The sequence below is a fragment of the Archocentrus centrarchus genome, chromosome 6 (assembly GCF_007364275.1).
Source record: "Archocentrus centrarchus isolate MPI-CPG fArcCen1 chromosome 6, fArcCen1, whole genome shotgun sequence".
Taxonomy (NCBI): domain Eukaryota; kingdom Metazoa; phylum Chordata; class Actinopteri; order Cichliformes; family Cichlidae; genus Archocentrus; species Archocentrus centrarchus.
Window position 1 is genome coordinate 1,517,304 of NC_044351.1, and position 18,284 is coordinate 1,535,587.

The 18,284-nt window shown below is 44.0% G+C and overlaps 1 protein-coding gene across 1 annotated transcript in view; it reads right to left on the reverse strand.

Moving 5' to 3' along the window:
- The window catches only part of LOC115781231 (zinc finger protein ZFPM1), a 108,689-nt gene that overhangs the window by 9,765 nt on the left and 80,640 nt on the right, over positions 1-18,284 (reverse strand).

Below are 18,284 nucleotides of genomic sequence, written 5' to 3' on the forward strand. Positions count from 1 at the left end.
CTACTCAAATTCATTTTTTTTCCCTCCCAAGATTGACTTCAACTCTTAATCAATTTTCTCTCAACTACAAATCAGTTGATCAGCTGATCACTTCAGTTTTAGAGAGCGGCTCAGGGTCAGGTGAACTGTGCAGTATGTTCTGAGGTAGGGCTGCAGCTATCGATTATTTCAGGGGTAGGGAACTCCAGGCCTCGAGAGCCGGTGTCCTGCAGCTTTTAGATGTGTCCCTGATCCAACACACCTGAACCACATATAGAAGTCATCAGCAGGACTCTGGAGAACTTGACTGCAGACTGAGGAGGTAATTCAGTCATTTGATTCAGGTGTGCTGGATCAGGGACACGTCTAAAAGCTGCAGGTCACCGGCTCTCGAGGCCTGGAGTTCCCTACCCCTGGATTATTTCATTTCAATTCAATTTTATTTATATGACGCCATATCACAACAAACAGTCGCCTCACGGCAGCACCTCAGTAATCAAGAATTCTATCAAGTAATCAGATTAGAAACACTTTTGTTATAAATGAGCGATAATAAATATTCAAAAGAGAAAAAAACAGTTCATTGGTTTCCAACTACAGCAGCTGTTCAAAAAACGAAACCATTTTAATGTATTTGCTCCATATTAACATCAGATTTTTAAAGAAAACATTTCCTTAAATACAAAAATAAATAATCATAAGTACAGAAATAAATAAATAAAATACAGTACACATCCAACCTGAACTAAAAATAAAATAAAACAGACTTTACGCCTCCTGGAAGGTTTTTTACATCAGCAGGAAACACAAAGATTTCTGTGTGTGTGTGTGTGTGTGTGTGTGTGTGTGTGTGTGTGTGTGTGTGTGTGTGTGTGTGTGTGTGTGTGTGTGTGTGTGTGTGTTTAAAGGAGCATGAAGAAGAGTGAGGTTTGCAGAAAGCAGATGTTCTGATGTTAATAATTAATGTTAATAATAATTAGGTGTCCAGCAGCCCAGGTCAGTGGCTCACTTTTAAAAACAATAAATAAATGTGGCTTTGCCCCCGTGCCCCATGTAGACCCCCACACCCACCCCCCTGCTTCAAACAGCCGTCAGCGTATCAGAGCGGGTTAACGTTGGTCTGCGTGTTTGATTTGAACTTCTGCAGATTTTTCTCCGTGTCAAACGAAGCAAAAAAAAAACAAACAAAAAAAAAACGCATTGATGATTTTTTAAAATCGAGTAAAACTCGATGAATCGCTGCAGACGTATTCTGGAGCAGGGGTAAATTTATAAATTTGAATAAAGACTACACCACACACTGAGGTTGTTCATTGCAGACTTTATGAATCCAGCGCTTTAGTGTGATTTTGTTATGGGCAGAATCTTTTTTTAAATCAGTGTCTGAGCAAAGTTCATTTATCTTTTTGTTCCTGGAAGTCAAACAGCTCTTCATGGGATTCATACAGGAAAGTTAAAAACACCTTTTCTCTCCTTTGGATTGTGGGCCTTAAAATATCCAAACTTTCTGCTTTCATGTAACAGTGGCTAAATAACCGCCCACTGTCACAGATACAGAGTTCCCAATATGAGCTCAGTGCAGTACAAACTCAGTAAGAGGGCCAGAAGGAGCTTGTGCTGAGTCAGGCAGTGAATGCAAACCTCAGACTAACACATTCTTTGTGTGTTTTATGGTAAAAATGTAACAAATCTGTTATTAGGGAAAAATACCACCTGACGCACAAACATCACAGAAGCAAATCAAGTAAAACATCTGCTATTGTCTCTTTAACTGGGCTGCTTTACAGAATGTTTACCAGCAGATAATCACCAAAATCAAAGCATTAATTGCAGCCAGCTGGGAGGACACAGACACACGTGAGCATCCAGTGAGCGGCCAGTGGTAAACACCGGTTTATGAAAAGGCCGTCAGTGAGCAGAGGATGATTACAGCCCCAGAAGGAAATGAGGGAGCACAGGCGGAACAAAGCGACCCCGAAAATGAAGAAAAAAGAGGAATAAAGGAAGAAGAGGGACCTCAGGAGAAAGGGAGAGAAGAAAAGGAAGAGAAGGAAGATCTGATGAAGTCGACAGGCAGCTATTCAGACCGCAGCCATAATAAGATCCACGCTGGATACACCGGACAAAGACTGTAGAGTCAACATGCAGTGTCTGCATGTGTGGAGGTATGACACACACACACACACACACACACACACACACTCTCACGTGTGTGTGTATCCCATCACTGATAACTCTTCTTCTGTAACTTCAAATGTTTTTAAAATGAAAGCTGTCGATGCAGCACCAGCACAGCGCGTCCTTCCACCCTGCCTCCATCAGGTCACACTGCAGACACCACCGTGGATATTCAACGTAAAGTAAAAACCAAGAAAAACGCGGGTTTGTGCCAGCAGTAGCTGCTCTCTAAGGCAGAGCAGAAGTGTGCGCAGCGGCTAACTGTCCTCACTGTGTGACAGCAGCACAGTCCTGCTGTGTGTGTGATGCAGTACTGCTCAGTCTCCACCAAGAGGAAGCCTTCCCTCACACAGGGCCCGGCAGCCCTCGGCGCGCTCTCACGGAGCCACGCTGAAGCTTCCTGCTTTGACTCCCGTCACTCAGAGCCGCTGTCGTCTCTGACTTTTTATGTTTTAAGCTTGATTTTGAAGCTTTGGTGCTGTAGTCTTAAAATGTCTGCAAATACATTTCTAGAAATAAGGTGACCTTTTCAAAAGCAGACTCATGCTTGGATCTCAACTACCAGTTCCCCTTTTCAGGAAATTAAGGTGGCATTTAAAGTGAACCTGAAGCTCCACTTGACTGATAAATACATAATTATTCTGTAATGCCTGCATTTGTAGGAGGAGAGAAGCAGAGACCCATGTGAAGCCGGGGCAGACTGCACTGGCACAGTGTGGATACAGATGACTGAGGCTTTTCTCACTGCGTGTGAATGTGACCTCCACTGTTTCCGTCTCTCATCAACGTCTCAAATATATAAAAAACAGTCCTTAAAATATCTTTATTAGAGAACTGTAATGCAATCATCTGCATCTGATCTGTTAGCAGAAACTGTTAAATGTGCAGATACAGATATTAAAAACAGTAAATTATGAATTTTGAGACTTGAATGATCCAAATTCAAAGCAGAAAAAGGTTTGAAGAAAGGGTTAAAACCCAAAAAAATGTCCCAACAAATTCTTTTGTTCTGCTGAACAATAAATGGTAAAACACACAAACAGGGCCAAAAATATCAAATTACCAGAGTGGCAAAAAGTTCCAGCCTCATTATTTCTTCTTGTCTGCAGCAGCTGAGGACGTTTTAGAATAAAACGCCTTTATTTGTAATTATACACAATGTATGAATTTAAAGCATGAAGGCTGCAGAGCCGCAAGGAAAAATGTAGGATTAATAATACTGCACTGATCATTTTCCTTCCCTGAACTTCTGGCCCAAAATAAGTTTTTTAATGTCCTATTTTATGTTAACATTAATTGCATAAACATTCATTTCTTTACCAAAATAAAGAGGCTGCTTTTGTCTTTTATTATATTCATATGAAATGAGTTGGTGCAAAGACACATTTAAATTCTCAGCCATTAATATGATGATTATTATTCAGTAAATACACTTCCCTACAAAGTGACGTGGGTGTGGTCTCAGTGGGGTGAAACGCAGTCACTGAACAGCTGCTGGAATCATTTTGTGTTACACTGAAAATTTAGCAGCGACACAAAATCCATTAAAAGTTCCACAAATATTTATTTATTTCAGTTTAAATGCAAATAAAAAGCATTTGGTCACTTTAGCAGCTGACGGTGGATCAGGTAATACACAGTTACCATGGTTACCATGAAAAAAAGGTTCCATACATTTAAAATGATCAGATATTAAAGAACCAATCAAACAATAATTAATACAACTGGAAAAGTATCTATGTCCTAATTCTATGAATCTTTGAGTTACCTCTTGTTTGTTACATGTAGCATGTCGTTACCTGACTCGTTAATATCATTATTATTTATATCATTATTAATATCATTATTAATATCATTATTAATATCATTATTAATATTGAATCATATTATTATTACATTTTTTATTGTAATTTGGTTCTTGTTTCTTTGCTCTCGTTTAAGTTGAGTTTTTCTTGTTTGTAAATAATCGCTCAGATTTGATTTTCAGTGTTTTCAGTTTTGATTGTTGGGTTTTCCTCGGCCGGGGGGGGTGGGGGGTGTTATTCCTGCAGCAGGTAACTCACACTCAGCATCACTGACTTTATGAAGCGCTGTGTATCAGACTGACAGACTTATCCGAGACTAAAGACATTCACTGAATATTTTTGATTGATTTCAGTTTGCTTTGTTTATTTCTTCTAAAATCCTGTTTTTATTTTAGTTAGTAAATGTTACTGTAATTATAATCAGCTATAATAAATGAGTTTAACTGTGATATGGCTCCATTACAGATGACAGGGAACATTCTGAGACGCCAACATTTAGAAGAAAACGGTGTGAAACAGGTCGCAGACAGAAGTGAGACTCTGAGACTGCGCCGATCAGCCACATTTTGGAGTCCTCGCCATAAACAGAAGAAACTAAAGATGCACCGCGTGTTTTACATGTGTCATCATAACTGCAGTTATGGGTGACGTCAGGAACCGCTCGCAGGGTTCCAGCTCGGTTTCAGCCGTTTTAATGGACCTTTAGCAGGAAGACTGATCACTTCTCTTTTTAGCACAACTACAAATTAGTTTTAGGAATGGTTTTCAGATCTTACTGATTAATTTGAAGGACTTCCTGAAAATACTTGAGAGCAGCTCCCTCCTTATCGACCTCGGCGCAGTGTGAGCTCCTCAGAAAGCTGCTGCCTGACCAGAGGCCAGTTTCACAGATGCATTTAGTCTGGCCTGCAGAGTCAGGCCAGTCGAAGCTGTTAGACTGCCCCCCCCCGGGTTAACCTTGGCCCAAGACTGACGGGGAATCTAACCCGAGCCTAAAAGAAGAATTAACACAAGTATGAAGTCCTACATGAAGAGTTTACCCCACAGAGGGGTTTCCTCTCTGGGGGGTAAACGGTGCTGAGCAGGTATCCTGCTGTTTTAAGGTCTGCACTGGTCTTTGAGTGGTGACCCCCTCCCTGAAAGACTCTCAGGGACACTCCTTTTATACCTAATCATGCCACTAATTAAGCTCATTAGTTATGAAACTTTGCAGTCTTTTGTTGCTCTTTTCACAACTTGTTTCTAAAGCATGTTGCTGGCAGCAAACTTTAAATGTCTTACATACATTTTTAAAAAGAAAATAATTTCTCAGCTATTTTCAGACAGTCACATCTGCACTCTGCTGTATCTATATGGCATTTATATTTTATACAACATCCCAACTTTCTGGGAAACGGGTCAGTTTTACATTTAGTATTTTATCATCTCTGTCTTTGCTGTTTACTACAATTATTTCACCTCCCTGTGTCTGACTATAATACCTAATGTGCAGCCTGTGTTAGCTGGTGGGATCGGGCTGTGTGTTATGATCAGACAGCTCATTGGAATATCTGAAGAAGATGGATGTTGGAAAGACAGTGAGAAGAGAGAGGGAAAGGACAGAAGGAAGGAAGCCTCTCAGTCTGTTGCACGTTAAAGATTGAGGCAGAGCGTATTGTATTTCATGGGGGACTAGCGCTGATGTGGAGATACGGCTGCTTTTGTTTTAATTTGTAACCCAATGCTGGAGCCGTCTGAGCTGTAAGTACTGCTAATTTGTTTCAGACTAATTCATCACGGCCACGGCTTTGGAATTCACCATGATAGGGCAATGGGGAGAGCTCAGCAGCACGCATGTGGAAATAACACACACACACACACACACACACACACACACACACCACACACACACACACACACACACACACACACACACACACACACACACACACACACACACATATATATATATTGAAGCAAAAGAAAATGGGAAACACTCGCACACACGTGCTCATTCTTCAAAGATCTAAAATATTAAGTAATTACAGCGCGATGCACTCCCAGCTCTTCTTATTACAGAATTAATAACACTTTGATCAAAAGTCAGCCTCTCCGACCACAACAATGTCAACATGTTTTATTAACGCTAAAGTTCTCTAGGACAAAAGAAACATGATAATAGAATATTTGTTTGGGAGTTATTGATTGATAGTTAACGTCACAGATGTTGTGAAATGTCACATGCAATTTCCATTTATTTTCATATCTGATGTCTGACCAGATAAATCATCCCAGTGAGTCGCGGCAGCTTTTCCACCCTGATGGTGACTCATAATATGGGCAACTCTAAAACTCTGCTTTGCTTCTCTGTAAAGCCAAAACAGAAGCAGGCTGTGTGGAGGACACCGTAAACCCAAAGAAGGCCGATCGAGACCCGCGTGTTTGATGTAGGTCATTAATACGTCCCAAGAGGGCGCGTGGGGCAGTTCCAGGTTTGCAGCCGCAAAGCCAGCAGATGTTGGCTAGAATGTCAGGCATGTGCTGTCATAATGAGCTCTTCTGTGCTTGATTCATTATGTCTTATAATGTAAAAAGAGACCAGCCAGCCTCCAGATGTGAAGACAGGAAACCTGAAGGAAAACTTTTTATTTAGGGGGCCATCTGTGGTCTCATTGGGATTCAGGAAACACTGCAGGAGCTACAGTAGCATGCAAACGCCTGCACAGGCTGTGTTGAAACTCTAAGATTACTTGGAAATCTATCAGTCATTCGGCCTGCTTGTCCTTGGTATGCCCACAGCTGAATTTAAAGGAGATAGCGATCAATCGTCGTCCCTGCAGAAGCTGCTAGTTTTGCTTGGACAAAGCTAAAGCAGAGGCTTCAGCTCATGGAAGCAAATCACGACGTCACCAAATACCAGCGACAACAGCAGATAATCTGCTGTGTCAAACTGCAACAAGGAGAACACGCTACTTTACACACTTTACACTTACAAACACACACACACACAGTTTCACATGAGATAATGAGAGTCAGCGAGGCACGGGGCCAGATCACACTCTGTGTGTGTGTATGTGTAATTAACCAGGCCAGTAGAGAATGCAGATGCCAGAGATGTGGGGTGAGTTAAGGAGAACGGAGAAGCCACCGGATGTTATCGAAGCCCTTTTCACTTCTCTTGGTCTGAAGCCGATCACAGTGACTCAAATGTCCAACGGTCGCCTCTGGAACGTCTGGAAGAGTCAACCTTCAAGTTTTTAGAGCAGCCAAACACTTTTATCAATCAAAGGTGGGTAATGAAAATACCACAAACAGCCGGCTCACTGTTTCATCACAAAAAATCTTTTTCCTTTAAACACCAAGAAACCATCAAGGTGTTCTCATACCTGGGCCGTGGAAAATGCTTTGTTTAGATGCAGCCTGCGTCTCACCTTCACCAACAAGCTAACCTCCAAAGTCTGCATTAGGAGACCTGGTTACATGGTTTCTTTTTCTTCACCTGCTTTTTAGTCGAGTTTCAACTTTTGCTTTCAGCAACTGGTTCCATTTCCTTGGTTAGGTTTAGGCACTAAGCTACCTGGTTAGGGTCAAAGTGAGGCCCCTCAGACCTTCAGTGCTGAAACATGAGCTGGCAGTGACAGCCCCCCCATTAACACCATGAGACCCTGCAGCTAACCGAGACACAGAAATGTACTTAGCTACAAAGTGTGTCTCCCATTTACAGGACGAGCCCAAAATAGAAGATGAGGGGTTTTCAGATGAGTGTGTGTGTGAAGCTGGTGTGAGTGTAAGAAAGAAACAATGAGGAATAAAGGGAGTATCCATACTTTCATAAACACAGCATCATCAAATGAAGATCTGTACGTGAATGCAGGCGCATCGAGCACCAACAGTCCTTGCCGCCTCTCTTTCTTTCCTGTCACCTAAACTATCCACGCAGCCCTCCATCTATCAGTGGGATGTCAGGCCTCCGCGGCAGAGCTCCATCTTGGTTGAGAGCGCTGCCTTAAGCCCCATCAGCCTGAGGAGAGTCTTTGAGCTGCAGTCTAAGCCCCTCGCCCGGACCCTGGTCCCTTCATGAATATTAACCAGCCCCGAGCCCGGCTTTAATCTGCCTGATCCCCGCACTGCTGCCGCCGCACGATAGCGAATCTAATTATTTGGTCTGATATTACCCCCCCCCCCCCCCCCCCCCCCCCCCCCCCCCCCACGCACACCCTTCCCACCCCCAGCACTGTGTCTTCACTACAGCTTCTGTAATGTTCATGTGTGTCACTGCAAGCACACACCGACTGAGCTCTCCAACCACTTTTTTTTTTTCTGCCAAAGTCATTTCACATATAACATCCATTCACACGCCTCTCTCTCTCTCTCTCACCCAACCCCCCTCCACCTCCAGCACAGCCTGCGACGCCCTCTCCTTATCAGGTCCAAAAACGCCCTCCTCCTATGCTGATAAAACTTGAATGCAAATGATGCCAGGCTGATTTCATTTCTTCATTTTCTTCCTCCACTCCCTCATTCAGTGTCAGAATGGCTCCTCGCTCACCCTCCCTCTCTCTCTCTCTCTCTGCAGACCCAAACAGCACTGATGATGATGATGATGATGATGATGGTAACAGGAACTTTCCCAGCTATCCCCAGCACCTAACCATCTCACATCGCCTTGTGCTCTATGTGGACTTCAATTAAAGCAAAGGAACAAAGCTAGAAATAAACAGAGCACCTCTTGTCTCAGCACCTCCACCATCAGCCTGTAGATGAGCAGATTAAGATTTCTCTGCACAGCTGTCAACGGCCACAGTTTTACTGCTACCACTGGGGAATAAGTATGTTTGTATATGCAAATGAGCTCTGATACATCAGGCACATCTATGTCTCAATGGTGGATACAGTTTCACGTTGTCTAATATAGTTTACATTGCTCTAAAGCAGTCGGAGACGATGGCCTGATGTCATTAAATATAAAACAAGTCAATAATCCACGACAGTAAAGCTTCGACGCAGCTGGACAGATGTGTTTGTACAATTAACACTGCATGGGAACATTTTAAAGGCAACACAGGAACAGTTCTGCGAAAAGGTGGTTCTTAAGGCACTTTTCTGTGTTCTTAGCAATTTGTGCCAAGATGTTCACCAGTCAAGATTCCAGATTATTCCACATTAAAGCAGTTTCTCTAAAAAATTTAATTAAATTCCTCCTTAGAAAAAGATGCTTCATGGGGGAATATTTGAAGAACTATTCTTATCCACTTATTCAGGCTGCTACACGATTAAAGGCCAGGAAACATAAGCCAATCATCTCGCTGTATTTAATATATATACAGAGCATAGTTTTCTAACAGTTTCAACTCTGTGGGGACCGGCACATCTACTGCTACCTCATCACAGTAAAGATGGAGGACACGGCTCAGTCACACTACAGGCCGAAAATAGGAGGCTAGGAAAAAGTTGGTAGTTGCCCGGTGATTGCACTGAATTTTTTCACCTTTAGCGACTGACTGCAAGTAGTTGTGGAAACCAACCGGTCACCCAGAGAGTGCAACACCCTCCACCTCTGGGCTACCACTTATGATTGCACAGATCGCCTGGTAGGAGGCAACCTGTCCCCAAACAAACTCAGACTGACTTACAAAAATTACTGTCTCATTCATAAACACAGGCAATCAGTCAGTGTGCACCGCTGAGCTCTGCAAATAGGAGATTACTAGGCTTTGAGCACTGTCCTATTTTTTCTGTTCTATTCTATTATCATTTAACAACAACGAGCCTGGAAAACTGCTTCAAACAGCTCAGCTGCACAGACATTATGCCGCTTTTCCACTAATTAGCTTGACTCATGCTAGTACCTGATACAAGGTACTTTTTTAATACCTACTTAGCCGGGGTTCCAAGCGTGCCGAGTTGATTTGCAAATGTGATGTCAATAGAATGCATGCCACTGATTGGCCAGGCAGTGATGTCATTAGATGGTTCATGAGAGCCACTCCTTCACAAGAATCAAACCCGCCGTTTTTGAAACTCGGCAATGACTGCACGCAATCCACAGATGTTTTTGTGCTTGGACGACAGAGTCCAGAGGAAGCGAGACGAAGCGACCGTTTGTGTTTGTGTCGCATACAAATGATGTCACTGGACTTTAGGCCCGCCTCGCTGAGGTTGCACTTAATTGTAATGGAAATCAAGTCGAGTCAAGTAGGTACTAGTGGAAAAGAGGCATTGATGACATCAGTCATTTTAAAGCAACCTATCCATCCATCCATCCATCCATCCATCCATCCATCCATCCATCCATCCATCCATCATCCTCTTCTGCTTATCCTTTTCAGGGCCGTGGGGGGTTGGAGCCTATCCTAGCTGTCATAGGGTGAGAGGCTTTACAGTAAGAAATGCTGTGAAATCCACTTTTTGTTCACGTTCTTGCCCCTCGCAAACTTCCTATTTTCAAGGGACAGCCAATCAGAAGAAGTTGGCTAAAAGAGAGGGTGATATTAAAGGGGGAGGAGCTAAATCGGCTTGTTTCAGACAGAGAATGAATTGTGTGCTTGCAAAACAGCCCATTGAAGTGTGAATCATGTAAAACTCCAATAGTAGAGTCTAAGAATAAAAGATAGAAACCTGGGAATGAGCAGAAAAGATACTGTGTAATTGCTTAAGTTGGCACTAGGCTTTTCACACATGCACATTAACTCCTTTTTGGCGCTAGATATCACTGTAAAACTACTATGGTTGAGTTCTGGACTGTTCAAGCAAAACAGTCCAATTAGAAACCTTTGAGAGGATCACACCATATTCCAAAAAAGCTGCAAAATGCTCTCCTATATTAAATGCTTCAGTTCATAGTCCTCTAGATGGGAATTTAATAAGCTGCTCTGCTCCTTTCCTGACCTTTTCAACCAGTGTTCGTTCATTCACTCCCCTCACAGGATCACTCATTCAATCATCCCAATTCACCCTCTTCCTCCCTTCTCCACTTTCACTGCCTTCTTCCTTTTACGCCCCTCTTTCTTTCTTAATCTCCAATTCTTTTCCTCTCCTCTCCCTCTCATTCCTACACTTCCGTCCGTCCGTTCATCTGCCTGCCCCTCCTTCCACCATCCTATCTCTCCCTCTTTTCTCACTCGGTCTCTCTTTCTATCTCTCGGCCACAGGAAATAGTTTCTTTCGCAATCCAGGGGGTTGGAGGGGTGTACTCACTGTCCCAAACAAAGAGGTCACTGTGTGAATCCTCCAAAAATACAAAGAAGAAAAGGAAGGCAGATAAAAATCAGAAACCTCCTCTCATCCGCCTCTCGCACATAAACACACATGCACACACTTCACCTCCGCTGTACTCGGGCAAAGCATTTCTCTAGCATTCAACAGAGACACAGGATCCTTTTTTAAAATGCTGTTTATTCTGCCTACAGGGGACAAATAGTGCCAGTACAGTATATGGCTAAGGCTAGGTGGCGGAGGGAAAGCTTATTCTCTTGTGCAGGAGTGCTCATGCACATCTGCATATATCGCCACACACCTCAGAGAAGAAAAAGAGTGAGAAAAAAATAGAGGGAGTCAGGTTTGATGAGCTGCATGCAAATGACATGTAAAAATATAAAACTGCGATACTTAAAACGGGGGCTGAGATAAGAGATTTGAAAATGAGGCACTCTTGGAAAGCGGGCTCCTGAACTGCAGGAGATGAGGCTCAGAGATAGGGAGGATAGAGGTTTTCCCTCTCCTCTCCTCTCCTACACCACCTCCTCCTCTTTCCATCCTCCTCCACCCAGCAAAAGCCGGTGCAGATGACAGCGAGATGCAGATACCAGCCAGTCACTGCCACTGAGTGATGAACACCTCCTCCCTCCTTTTCATTTAACCCTTGTCTTCCGTGGATGCCTCACCTATCTTCCATATTTCTCTTTGTCCCTAATGTTTGGTTTCCTTTCTGTTCGGCCATCCTTTGTTTTCATTCTCCTCTCTGATCCAGCTCTATCAGTATCAGTTATTTCATCTTTTTTGAAGGAATTTCTTTCCTCTCTCCTGGGGTGATAGACTCTTCTGTCAGAGCCAGACTGACAATCAGACAGCTACTGTCGTGATCTGGGCAAATCATATGACAGGTGAGAGTAAATGTAGTCAATGCAGAGCACACTGATTCAGTCAGATGGATGCTGGTTCCCATTAAGGCCATGGTGGTCAACATTTTGAGCCATAATATCTATCACTCCAGCCCCCCCCCCCCACCCCCACCCCCCCACCCCCAAAAAATTGAAGTTGACATATTTCAAGTTCCAGTACGATGTCAGTTCAGTCCGAACCACTGCAGTCAGAAGACAACTGTTATTTCCACCTGCAGGAGTTCATCCTTCCTCTCACATCACTGACAACAGTTACGACACTGATTAACTCAGATGCAGCACGAAAGGGAGGAGCTGGGTGGAGGTGTGTTGCACAGTGGCTTGCAGCAGCTTAAATGAAAATGTATAATAGTATATTCCATGATATATGAGTTTTGCCAATTGGATGTGTAGAAGGGTAATCAGCTGATCTGCAGGAACTGCAGCTGAGCTTAACTTTGTCGCCTGCCTGAACTGATGCTATGCTTTAGAGCATGCTTAGCTCTTTGCAATGCGATGCATTTTCAAGTGGAAGGATTATTTCTAGAGGGACTCAGTCAGATGTGACAGAATGAATTAGGGAATAGGGAATATCTGGGCAACCACACTGATCTGAAGCAGGGATTAGTACTACCTCTGAGAAGGCACAGATGTGTGTTTTTTTTAGGTTTGTTGTTTTTATGTTTGATGTACATATAATGGACAAGCAGTCGCTACTTCAGCTCATTCTTGCACTGTGTCCATCAAACATGAATGAGCTGAATACAACCCGAAGCACGGGACTGTTTAACTTGAGAGAGGAGGTTTCCCAGCTATGACAGTATGATAGTAATAATAACAGGGTTTTTTTCTGGTCGACGAGTACTGATATCTGATATTTGGAATATCTGACCCTGACTCAAACAGCTAACTAACAGCAAAGGGTCACCACACCAGCAGCTTTTCTTTACACGACTGCAGTAGGTTTTGATTACAGTCTGAATAACGCAGGCCAGGAGAGACCACTCGGCATCCCCGTGGCAATCTCCGGTCGCTAGGGAGTGTTTGCTGGAGGTTGCTGTCACCGCGTGAAATCACTTACAAAGAGGCTGCTGCACCAAAAACCTTCTTACGATTGCGTTGTTTGCACGTTGCTGTGGTCTCCTGTAGTTTGTACGAAAGACACTGACTTGTCTGCAAATTTTGTCCGTGCAAACGACAGGCAACAGCAGCAAACTGCTAGCAAAAAATGCAATTGCAAAGTGTTTGATTTAGGACCGTTTACCTCTTTGCAACCAATTTCAGCAACTTCAGATGCCCTCGCAATCCAGGCCTCTAGGCCTGTGTGACTAAGACCATACCTGCTGTTGTTGGTTCACTTTACTGCACAGACACAGTGCAGTGCAACAACTCAGAACAACAAAATAGCAAAAGGGTGACGTTGGATCACTTTAAAACAATTAATTTAAACATTGCAAAAGTGCTAAAATGCTTTTTAAGCAAATCAAAGGATGGTGTGGTTCCACCACGACCGCTACTGGCGACCTCTTGGCTCTGCCACTGTGGCCTCTGCCCACACGTCCTGCGACTGCATCAGTAAAATTGGAGTTGGAGGATATGGAGAAATAAATGAAATGGCAACCATGCACCTTTAGCATTGTAAACAAGGGTTTTGCCAAATGATATTCAAGCGCACGCTTCCCACTCATGATATTGCTCAGCTAGCTACTACAAGCCATGAGCCAACAAAGATAAGCGTGGTTTCATATCACATTTTACTTCATTTTTGTGTATGCCTCAGGGTGCAGGATGAGTTATCGCAAATATTTAAACATTTTACTGCAAGATAGGACAGGCATTTGATATGTGAACACTTTAAAACGCAGGTTCACAGAGACTGTAATGTTTAAAAAATATTTTTAATGTCTTTAACATCAAATATTATTGTTCTTGTACTCTGCCTCCTTTTTGGGAACGCTACTTATGTCTCACGTTCTTCTGGGGGGCATCGCAGAAGGTGTCTGAACACTCACCGTAATCATCGATTTGTCATCTTCTGAAGGAGCACCATTTTAATTAACATTCTAATTTGATGGGCGGAGGAGAGAGAGAAACACAGAGGCAGAAAAACACTGTCGATGAGTCCAGATAAACTCTGAAGATCAGAATCAGGATGTAAACAAACCGATTCAGAGTCAACGCAAAAAAAAACAACCCAAAAAACGAAGAGAAAACTGCTTGAGAGAGAATAAGGAGGAGACGGTGATCACCTTCACTCGTCCTTCTCGGGGAGTGAGGGAAAGAGGAAGTGCAGAGGAGAGTAGATGAGGTAGAGGGGAAGAGAGATAGAGAGTGAGAAGAGACTACCCAAAAAGTGTTTGAAAAGCCGTGGGTGGCGCGCCTTATCGCCCCAGTTCTCCTGGAGAGATTATTGGGGGATTAGTGCGAACGCTTGTTTCTAAAACATGATGAAAAGACGTTCGGCGCGTGATAACGCTTTGAACTCCCCTACTCTACTCCTTCTAGGATCGTGCCTTCCGGCTGCCTTTCCACGAAAGACAAGATTGGGGTGGGGTGAGCGGTTGGGTGCTGTTGAAGGCGGGAGAACAATAGGAACGATGTAAGCGGAGTCTCTCCTGTGGTACAGACTCCTCTTAGGACATCTGTCCTTTTGGAAGATGCAACAGATGCAGCAAACTCTGATCACTCTTTAGCGTCATCACTTCATCCTTCATCTCAGCTAAAATTTCACAGCAGTCCTACAACTTCTATCCAATCACATGCAACTGCACTATCAGTTAATTAAAGCAGGATCCAATCAGAAGAAGTGCAGATATAATATCAGATTTGTTATGTGTGATCCAATCAGAACAGAGGCAGTGGCGTGCTCGCTCCTAGGTTGCCATGGGAGGCTCGCCGAGGAGGACCTGGTTGTTCACTCAACCAAAAACTGTGAGGAATCAGCAGCCAGCTGATCAGTTGATCAGTAAACATTATTATACCCTGTTCTAAAGTCCAACAGCCATATCAGCCAGAATATATTTAAATAGATAAATGGTTTTACGCCTCTTTCTCAAGAGATGCAAATGGCAGAATTTCCATATGACACAGGCCAGTTAACACGCTGCTAATCTAATGAAGGAGATCTGTTGGAGGGAGAACGAGGACTGGATCTCATCTGCCTCCCTCCCTCTCTGCCCCGCCCTGATTTCTCAGAGCTCACACCCACGCATAAAACAACACACGGCCAAGGCGCCATCAAAGACGTAATTCTTCAGTGAAAAATATCTCTGATATTTCTGCATGTGCGCATCCAAAACGCTCCCCGGTGTTGTTGTGCCACTGGGTAGGCCTCGTATTAAAATATTAGCTTATCTGCCCAGGTTTGTTGAGGGAGAAATTGAGAGAGAGGGAAGAAGGCCGACACTGCAAGGGGCAGGCCTGCTGAATGGACCGTGTCAATCTCACCAGGAGATGGGGTGGGGAGGGCACAGCCTGGGGGATTTCACGAAGCCCGGCGAGGCTGAGGACTGAGGACGACAGGTGGTGCAAATCAGACAGAAGTGACGAAGCAGAGACAGGTGGGAAAGATCAGCTGGGGGAAAAGATGGTGAAAGCAGGTCCAAATGCTAGTGCAGTGCAGTGGGGAGGGTTGTGTCAGGAAGGGCATCAAAATCTGAGCCAAGTGAAACACAGATCACAGACATGAAGTACTAGATGCTGTGAAAAATTCATCTCTGTTTCCTATCCAGAATGGGATCACTAGGAAGCATTAGAGAAGGGAGGAACTGTGGGAGGAAGCCTTTGATCCCTGAAGTTCTTCGGAAGTGCAAACAGCAGCCAGTCCAGTAAACCTGGAACACACCCGAGCTCCCTTATCGAGGCAGCATCACGGGCGTGTCGGTCCAACTTGATCGTTTGTTTTACTTCACGTTCAGCAGCAGCGCCGATATCAGCATCACCATGAAGGTCGAGGAGTGACAGAGGTGTTAGCTGAAGCTAACGAGGAAGTAAATGTGACGCAAAATGTTTTCAGCGAAGCCTCAAATATCGCAACATTTTCTAGAATTCATAACTCACAGTAACAATAAGATGCGTCATCTGCACCGTATTAAACCCCATATTTAAAATATGCCAACTTATAAATTGATGGCAGCGACATGTTTTAAAGAATTTGGGACAGTTTGGAAGGCTACAAATCCTACAGAAACCAGGTACAGGAGTGCAAACACTGACATATGTTCTGCCACAGGTCCCAACTTTTATATTATTCCAGTTGTTTTTATGTAGATTTGACATACGCATCCTAACTATGGTGGAAATGTGGCTGCAGGGTCACCCTAACCCAGACTCATAATGGCACTGTGACTTTAACTGGTCTTTCAAACCCAAACTCAAATCTAAACTGCTGTTGTTGGCCAGTGGATCAGGGTGAAAGGATACATTTATATGCTAAAAGGCATGAAAATGGTGCATTTTTAACACTTAATATTATTGTTGTATTCACATAAAAAGGTACGTGAAGGGAGCTCATCCCCAACAGTCACTGTTTTAGGCTCCGGCTGTGGCTGAGCAGAGGAAGATGAGCAGATTTCTCCTCTCCAACACACTGAGGAGGATAGCCCTGACCCCTGCTGACCCGAGAGGGAGGCGGGAGGGATTGAGGGTTGGATTTGGGGGGTGGGGTGGGATGGGGGTGGGGGTGGGGTGGAGGGGCACGTGGAGTGACAGGGGGAGAAACACAGGAGGAATGTGAGATTACGGCCACTATCTCCAGCAGATACCGAAAGTCCGTCTCCTCACTCCTTTAGTCCACAGATAGGAAGGGAGGAAGGGGGAGAGGGGGGGGGGGGGGGCAGAAAATGAGGAAGAAGAAGGAGAAAATGGGTTTTTAAGAGTCAGGACGAGATGCTTTCCATATGAATGCCGGGACCTCAGAAGAACAGAAAAAACTTTAGAGTTTAGAGGAGGAACAGGACAGTGTGGGCAGCGGAAGGGGAGGGGAAGAACAAAAGGTGATGGGTGAGCACACGCACACACACACACACACAACCACACAACCACACACACACACACACACACATCTATCTATCACTCAGAACCACACTGATAATAAACGAAATCTTAGAAATGAGAGCCTATCAAGCGGGAATCAATCACTGGGGTTTGTTGTCCAGGAGGATGGCGCCATGTGGAGATAAAAGACAGGCGGACGTCTGGGAGGGCAGGGAGGAGAGGAGGAGGAGAAGAGGGGAGAGGATGGAAGAGGAGAGGACTCTGATGGAGAAAGGCCAGGATGTGTGGTATAAACTCCATCTCAGCTAAATCTGAACGGGACTTTTTATGAACTGTTTAGAAACTGGTTCAGACGAAATGATTAAACTTGGCTAATCTGACACCTTTAAAAGCTGAAAAATAACTGAAGATCAAGCCAAAAAAAATATCAATCAATCAATCGATCAATGCAAGATTTTTGGGGAGGGAATGGCTGCCCTGTGTGTGTGTGTGTGAGAGGGTTAGTGTGTTCGTCTGAGAGTGCGCTCCATGCCAGGAAGCCTCTCCCAGCATCAGTATCATATGATTAAGATGGACTTGCGCATGATGCACAAACCCATCCTCTGATAGGGCTCCATCCGGTCCCACACACTGTTCCCAAGGAACGAACACACACACACACACACACACACACACACACACACACACACACACACACAGATATACTGCACACATGGCTGTTTTCATTTCCAACCACTGTCACACACACGCGATACGATTCGTACTCACTGTCTGCAACCATCTGACCTCTGACCTGCCCGGTGGAAATCCCTTCAGTCAGGTCTCTCCTCACCCTGGTTTACCCTCACCCCAGCGTTACAGTATAGAAAAGAATATGCCGAATATGATGACATATCCAGATTGGATGCTTTAGCAACCAAAAGTCAAAGACGTACAAGTTCTAATCATATAAAAGAAAATTAGATATGAGCTTTGGACCTTTTTAAAATGAGTGATTTATTACAGCAGGTGAAGCAGTTTGATGTCTCAGCTCCAAGCTCATCACTCCCTGAAAATAAAATAAGTATAAAATTGGGCAGTGATACGTTACTAAGTACTCCTCTGGAGTCTACAGATGGATGCTGGGGTGGTGGAGGTGTTTAAAAAAGCAGGGCAGCAGCAGCAGCACTGACATGTCAGAGGGGGAGATGGGAAATGTAGATGTAAATGCTCAAAGAGGCCTCCAAAGTGGGGAGGTGTGATTCACACA